Source organism: Nicotiana attenuata, unplaced genomic scaffold (genome assembly GCF_001879085.1).
Source record: "Nicotiana attenuata strain UT unplaced genomic scaffold, NIATTr2, whole genome shotgun sequence".
Taxonomy (NCBI): Eukaryota; Viridiplantae; Streptophyta; class Magnoliopsida; order Solanales; family Solanaceae; genus Nicotiana; species Nicotiana attenuata.
The window spans coordinates 1-6424 of NW_017686171.1; the positions used below are offsets into that span (position 1 = coordinate 1).

Here is a 6424-nt window from a genome sequence, read left to right on the forward strand (position 1 = left end):
AATTATTGCAGTAGGATAATGGCTAGGAGGATTTGAAAAGCATTATGGCATTACGATTTCCAAGGTTTAGCCAAGGCTTAGCTCAGGACCCCACTACTCGTCGTATTTGGTTTGGTATTGCTACCGCACATGACTTCGAGAGTCATGATGATATTACTGAGGAACGTCTTTATCAGAATATTTTTGCTTCTCACTTCGGTCAATTAGCAATAATTTTTCTGTGGACTTCCGGAAATCTGTTTCATGTAGCTTGGCAAGGAAATTTTGAGTCGTGGGTACAGGACCCTTTACATGTAAGACCTATTGCTCATGCAATTTGGGATCCTCATTTTGGTCAACCGGCCGTGGAAGCTTTTACTCGAGGGGGTGCTCTTGGCCCAGTGAATATCGCTTATCTGGTGTTTATCAGTGGTGGTATACAATCGGTTTACGCACTAATGAAGATCTTTATACTGGCGCTCTTTTTCTATTAGTTTCTTTCCGCCATATCCTTAATAGCAGGTTGGTTACACCTACAACCGAAATGGAAACCGAGCGTTTCCTGGTTCAAAAATGCCGAATCTCGTCTGAATCATCATTTGTCAGGACTCTTTGGCGTAAGTTCCTTGGCTTGGACAGGGCATTTAGTTCATGTTGCTATTCCTGCATCCAGAGGGGAGTACGTTCGGTGGAATAATTTCTTAGATGTATTACCGCATCCCCAAGGGTTAAAATTCATATTAAGTCATTTAAAGTCATTAATTAGATAAGAATTCCATAATATAAGTCAAAATAGACAATGCGAAAATATAACACAACCCGACATCGGGGTGTCACCAGTCATGAGCAACTACAAACCCGTCTAAGAACAAGAAAGGCTAACACAGTCCGAAAATAAGATACTAAGATAATCTAAGTAAGGTAGAAAGAGAAGTGCTAGGCTGCGAACGCCAAACAACTACCTAGCAAACTCCGGAGACCTGCTGGAAGATTGATCAGCACACACTATCGTGTCTCGAGACTCCTGGATCTGCACACAAGGTGCAGGGAGTAATGTGAGTACGCCAACTCAGTAAGTAATAAAAGTAAAGGTAGCTGAGCAGTAAGAAAATACAAAAACCACGTCATGACACTACAACAAATCAGTATAAGTCCAAAACAATTTAGTAAATCAATAAAACTCGTAAAAACAACTCAGTTGTAAACCTTTTAAAACATCTTTCAATAATTCCAAACAAGTGATGAAAACAGTGAGTAAAAAGGATAGAAACGTAAACAGCCCCTTGGGCTACCGCACAATCACTCGTATCAGCCCCTCGGGCAACAACATGAAACAACATCAGCACCTCGGAAAATATCACATCACATATACTGGGTACCCGCGCTCACTGGGGGTGTACAGACTCCGGAGGGGCTCCTACAGCCCAAGCGCTATAACAAGCCATATTGTGGCATAAATCAGTCTGACCCTCAGCCTCATAAAAACAAGCCTTCTCGTGACATAATAAATCAGGCCCTCGGCCTCTCACGTATCACAAATCAACACCACATACTGCGGCGCGCAGCCCGATCCCATGATATCCTCACAACACAGGCCCTCGGCCTCACTCAGTCAGATATCACTCAAGCCCCTAGGGCTAACAATAAAACAGGTACTCAGCTCAAAATATCATTTATAAAATCAAAAGGAGTAAATAAAATCCGAGTTATGAAATCAGTGAAAGCATAGCATGACTGAGTGTAAATATTATCAAAAATAGTGAGGAAACAGTAGTTAAAAGCCCCTAAGGGTCCAAACACTCGGCATAAGGCCCAGACACGGCGTTTAGCCCCAAACAAAGTAATATTTTCCAAAACACAATAATATTAGACAGTTTTCAATCAAATACGCGACTTAACAGTCATATGGGACGACCAAGTCGCAATCCCCAATGGTGCATGACCCCACGCTCGTCATCTAGCGTGTGCGCCACCTCAAAATAGCACAACGATGTGAAATTTGGGGTTTCATACCCTCAGGACAACATTTACAATCAATACTTACCTCAAACCGGTCCAAACTCAAGCCTGCGATGCCTTTGCCTCTCGATCGGCCTCCAGCTGATCTGAGTCTAACCAAAACCAGATTCATACCATTAATACGCGCTAGAGGAACAAATCCCAAGCGAAAATAATCAAATTAAACTCAAAATCCCGAAATTGACCAAACCCGGCCCTGGGCCCACATCTCGGATTCCGATCAAACTTACAAAAATAGAATCCTCACACTGTCACGAGTCTATACATACCAAGATCATCAAAATCGGACCTCAAATGGCCCCTCAAATCCCCAATTTAACTCTCCAATTTCAAGCCCTAATTTCCCAACTCTTTCTTTAATTTTTTCCACTAATTTTCATGATTAAACAATAAAATAATCACCATAAACACAAGATATAAATCCCAAATGGCTTACCTCTCTATCAACACTTGATTCACTCTTGATATCATAGCTTGGAGCTCCAAAATCGCACAAAAACGATGAACAAATGACTGAAAATCGCAAAGGGGCCTTTTTATACTTTCTGCCCAGCACTTTCGCACCTGCGCTTCCGCTTCTACGGAACAACATCCGCTTCTGCGGATTTCACTTATCTCGCCAGGCCTCACATCTACAGTCGCCTCACCGCTCTTGCGGCATCGCAGATATCGTTACCAAGCCGCACCTACGGTCCTCCACGCACCTGCGTCTCTCTTCCGCTCCTGCGGAGCTCGCACCTGCGGTCCCCAATCCGCAAGTGCGGATATGACGAAGCAGCAACATCAGCTGCAATTTTCTCAAGTTCAAACTTTCCGAAAACTATCCGAAATCATCCCGAGGTCCCCGAGACCTCAACCAAAAATACAAACAAGTCACATATCACCATTTAAACTAATACCAATCTTTGGAACACTCAAAACAACGCCGAAACACCAAATCACCCTCGGATTCAAGCCTAAGGATTTCAAAACTTCCAAATTCCGCTGTGATGACCCAAAAGGTCATCACTCGTTTTGAAAGTAAATTCTGTGTTTTGAGGCCTTAAAACCTCCCTTTTGTTTCACCTCGATTTGCATGCGCAGTCTGGGCATGTATCCGGCAAGCCATTATGTGAAAATCTATGAAAAATAATGAATTTTGCCTTTAAAAATAATTTGGGTTGACTTCGGTCAACATTTTGGGTAAACGGACCCGGACCCATGATTTGATGGTCCCGGAGGGTCCGTAGGAAAATATGGGACTTTGGCGTATGCCCAGAATCGAAATTCCAAGGTCCCAAGCCCGAGAAATAAATTTTTAAAGAAAATTATTTTCTGGAATATATATATGAGTTTTTGGATATGAAATATGTTTGAATTTGTTGGTATCGGGCCCGTATTTTGGTTTCGGAGCCCGGTACAAGTTTGAAATAATAATTTGGTTGAATCTGTAAAATTTGGTAAAGATCGAAATTGGTTTGGTATAAAACGGACTTAAAGTTTAGAAATTGGGAATTTCGGTGTTCTTGGATGATTTCATGAAAATGGGGTCTAATTCACAGTTATTGATGTTATTTTTATGATTTGATCGCACGAGCAAGTCCGTATGATATTTTTAGACTTGAATGCATGTTTGGTTTGGAGCCCCGAGGGCTCGGGTGAGTTTTGGATAGGCCACGGAGTGAAATTGGACTTAAGATCAAGTGCTGGTATCTGGTATTTTTGCCCAGGCCTCTGATCTCGCAATTGCGAGACCACGCTTCGCAATTGCAAAGTTCTCAAGCTTGGTTATTGCGACCCAGGCTTCGCATTTGCGAACCAAGCCTGGGCAGGCCCTTTTCACAAATGCGAGACATTGGTGGGAANAAAACATGAGACGGATCGCCAATATACTTCCGAAGCATAGAAACATAAAATACCAGATGTACACTCGACAAGCTAGGTGGCAAAGCCAGCTCATAAGCCACCTCCCTTATCCTCCGAAGCACCTCAAAAGGCCCAATGAACCGAGGACTCAATTTACCCTTCTTCCTGAATCTCATAGCACCCTTCATGGGTGAAACCTTCAGTAGAAACTTCTCCCCAACCATGTAGGACACATCACGAACCTTCCTATCAGCATAACTCTTTTGTCTCGATTGCGTTGTACGAAGCCGCTCCTGAATCACCTTAACCTTGTCCAAAGCATCCTGCACCACAGTCTAGCCTCATCCGGCTCAAACCAACCAACTGGAGATCTACACCGTCTCCTATATAAAGCCCTATATGGAGCCATCTTAATACTCGACTGATAACTGTTGTTATATGCAAACTCCGCGAGCGGTAGAAACTGATCACATGACCCTCCAAAATCAAATGACGCAAGCACGCAACATGTCCTCCAATATCTGAATAGTGCGCTCGGACTGCTCGTCCGTCTGAGGGTGAAAAGTGGTGCTCAACTCAACCTGAGTACCCAACTCTCGCTGCACGACTCTCCAAAACTGCAAAGTGAACTGAGTACCTCTATCTGAAATGATGCAAACCGGGACACCATGCAAGCGAACAATCTCTCGGATATAAATCTCTGCTAACCCCTCTAAAGAATAGGTAGTACACACAGGAATGAAGTGTGCGGACTTGGTCAGTCGATCCACAATCACCCAAATAGCATCGAACTTCTTCAAAGTCCGTGGGAGTCCAACTACAAAGTCCATGGTGATCCGCTCCCACTTCCACTCTGGAATATCTATCCGCTGAAGCAAGCCACCCGGTCTCTGATGCTCATATTGCACCTGCTGACAATTGAGACACCGAGCTTCAAATCCCACAATATCCTTCTTCATTCTTCTCCACCAATAATGTTGTCTCAAATCTTGGTACATCTTCGCGGCACCCGGATGGATGGAATACCGCGAGCTATGGGCCTCCTCCAGAATTAACTCCCGAAGCCCATCTACATTGGGAAGACATATCCGACCCTGCATCCTCAATACTCCATCATCACCAATAGTCACATCTCTGGCATCGTCGTGCTGAACTCTTTCCTTAAGGACAAGCAAATGAGGATCATCATACTGGCGCTCTCTGTTGCGATCAAACAAGGAAGACCGAGAAACCACACAAGCTAAGACTCGACTGGATTCCGAGATATCCAACCTCACAAACCGATTGGCCAAGGCCTGAACATCAACTGCAAGGGGTCTCTCCCCAATAGGAATATATGCCAAACTACCCATACTCACCGCCTTCCTACTCAAGGCATCGGCCACTACATTGGCCTTCCCCGGAGGATACAAGATAGTGATATCATAGTCCTTTAGCAGCTCCAACCATCTCCGATGCCTCAAATTGAGATCCTTCTGGTTGAACAAGTGCTGGAGGCTACGATGATCAGTAAACACTTCACAAGACACACCATAGAAATAATGCCTCCAAATCTTCAACGCGTGAACAATGGCAGCCAACTCTAGATCATAAACAGGGTAGTTCTTCTTATGGGGCTTCAACTGACGAGAAACATAAGCAATCACTCTACCCTCCTGCATCAACACACACCCAATACCAACTCTCGAAGCATCACAATACACTGTATATGAACGTGAAGTTGATGGCAAAACTAACACTAGAGCTGTGATCAAGGCAGTCTTGAGCTTCTGAAAGATCGCCTCACACTTATCCGGCCACCTGAATAGAGCGCCCTTTTGAGTTAATTTGGCCAAGGGTGATGCAATAGATGAAAATCCCTGAATGAACCGACAGTAATAACCCGCCAACCAAGGAGATGCGAATCTCTGTGGATAAGGACGTCCTGGTCCAACTCTGAACCGCCTCTATCTTCTTCGGATCAACCTGAATACCCTCACTGGACACCACGTGCCCCAAAGCCACTGAACCGAGCCAAAACTCACACTTGGAGAACTTTGCATAAAGCTTCTCCTCCCTCAACCGTTGCAATACAACTCTAAAATGCTCGGCGTGCTCCTCTTGACTATGCGAGTACACCAGAATATCATCAATGAAAACAATCACAAACGAGTCGAGATAAGGGCGGAACATGTTGTTTATAAAATGCATGAACGATGCTGGGGCATTGGTTAGCCCAAAAGACATCACAAGGAACTCATAATGACCATATCGGGTCCTGAAAGCTGTCTTAAGAATATCCGAGTCCCTGATCTTCAACTGGTGATACCCTGAACGGAGATCAATCTTGGAGAACACTCTCGCACCCTAAAGCTGGTCAAATAAATCATCGATACGAGGCAAAGGATACTTGCTCTTGATTGTGACCTTGTTCAACTGCCTGTAATCAATGCATATCCTCATAGTGCCATCCTTCTTCTTCACGAATAGAACAGGCACACCCCAAAGCGACACACTAGGCCGAATGAACCCCTTATCAAGGAGTTCCTGAAGCTGCTCCTTCAACTCCGCTGGTGCCATACGATACGGCGGAATAGAAATA

The 6424-nt window shown here is 44.3% G+C and overlaps 1 pseudogene; it reads left to right on the top strand.

The window, feature by feature from the left end:
• Window positions 1-6: 6 nt before the first annotated feature.
• On the top strand, window positions 7-703 carry LOC109222194 (annotated as a pseudogene).
• Window positions 704-6424: the final 5721 nt, after the last annotated feature.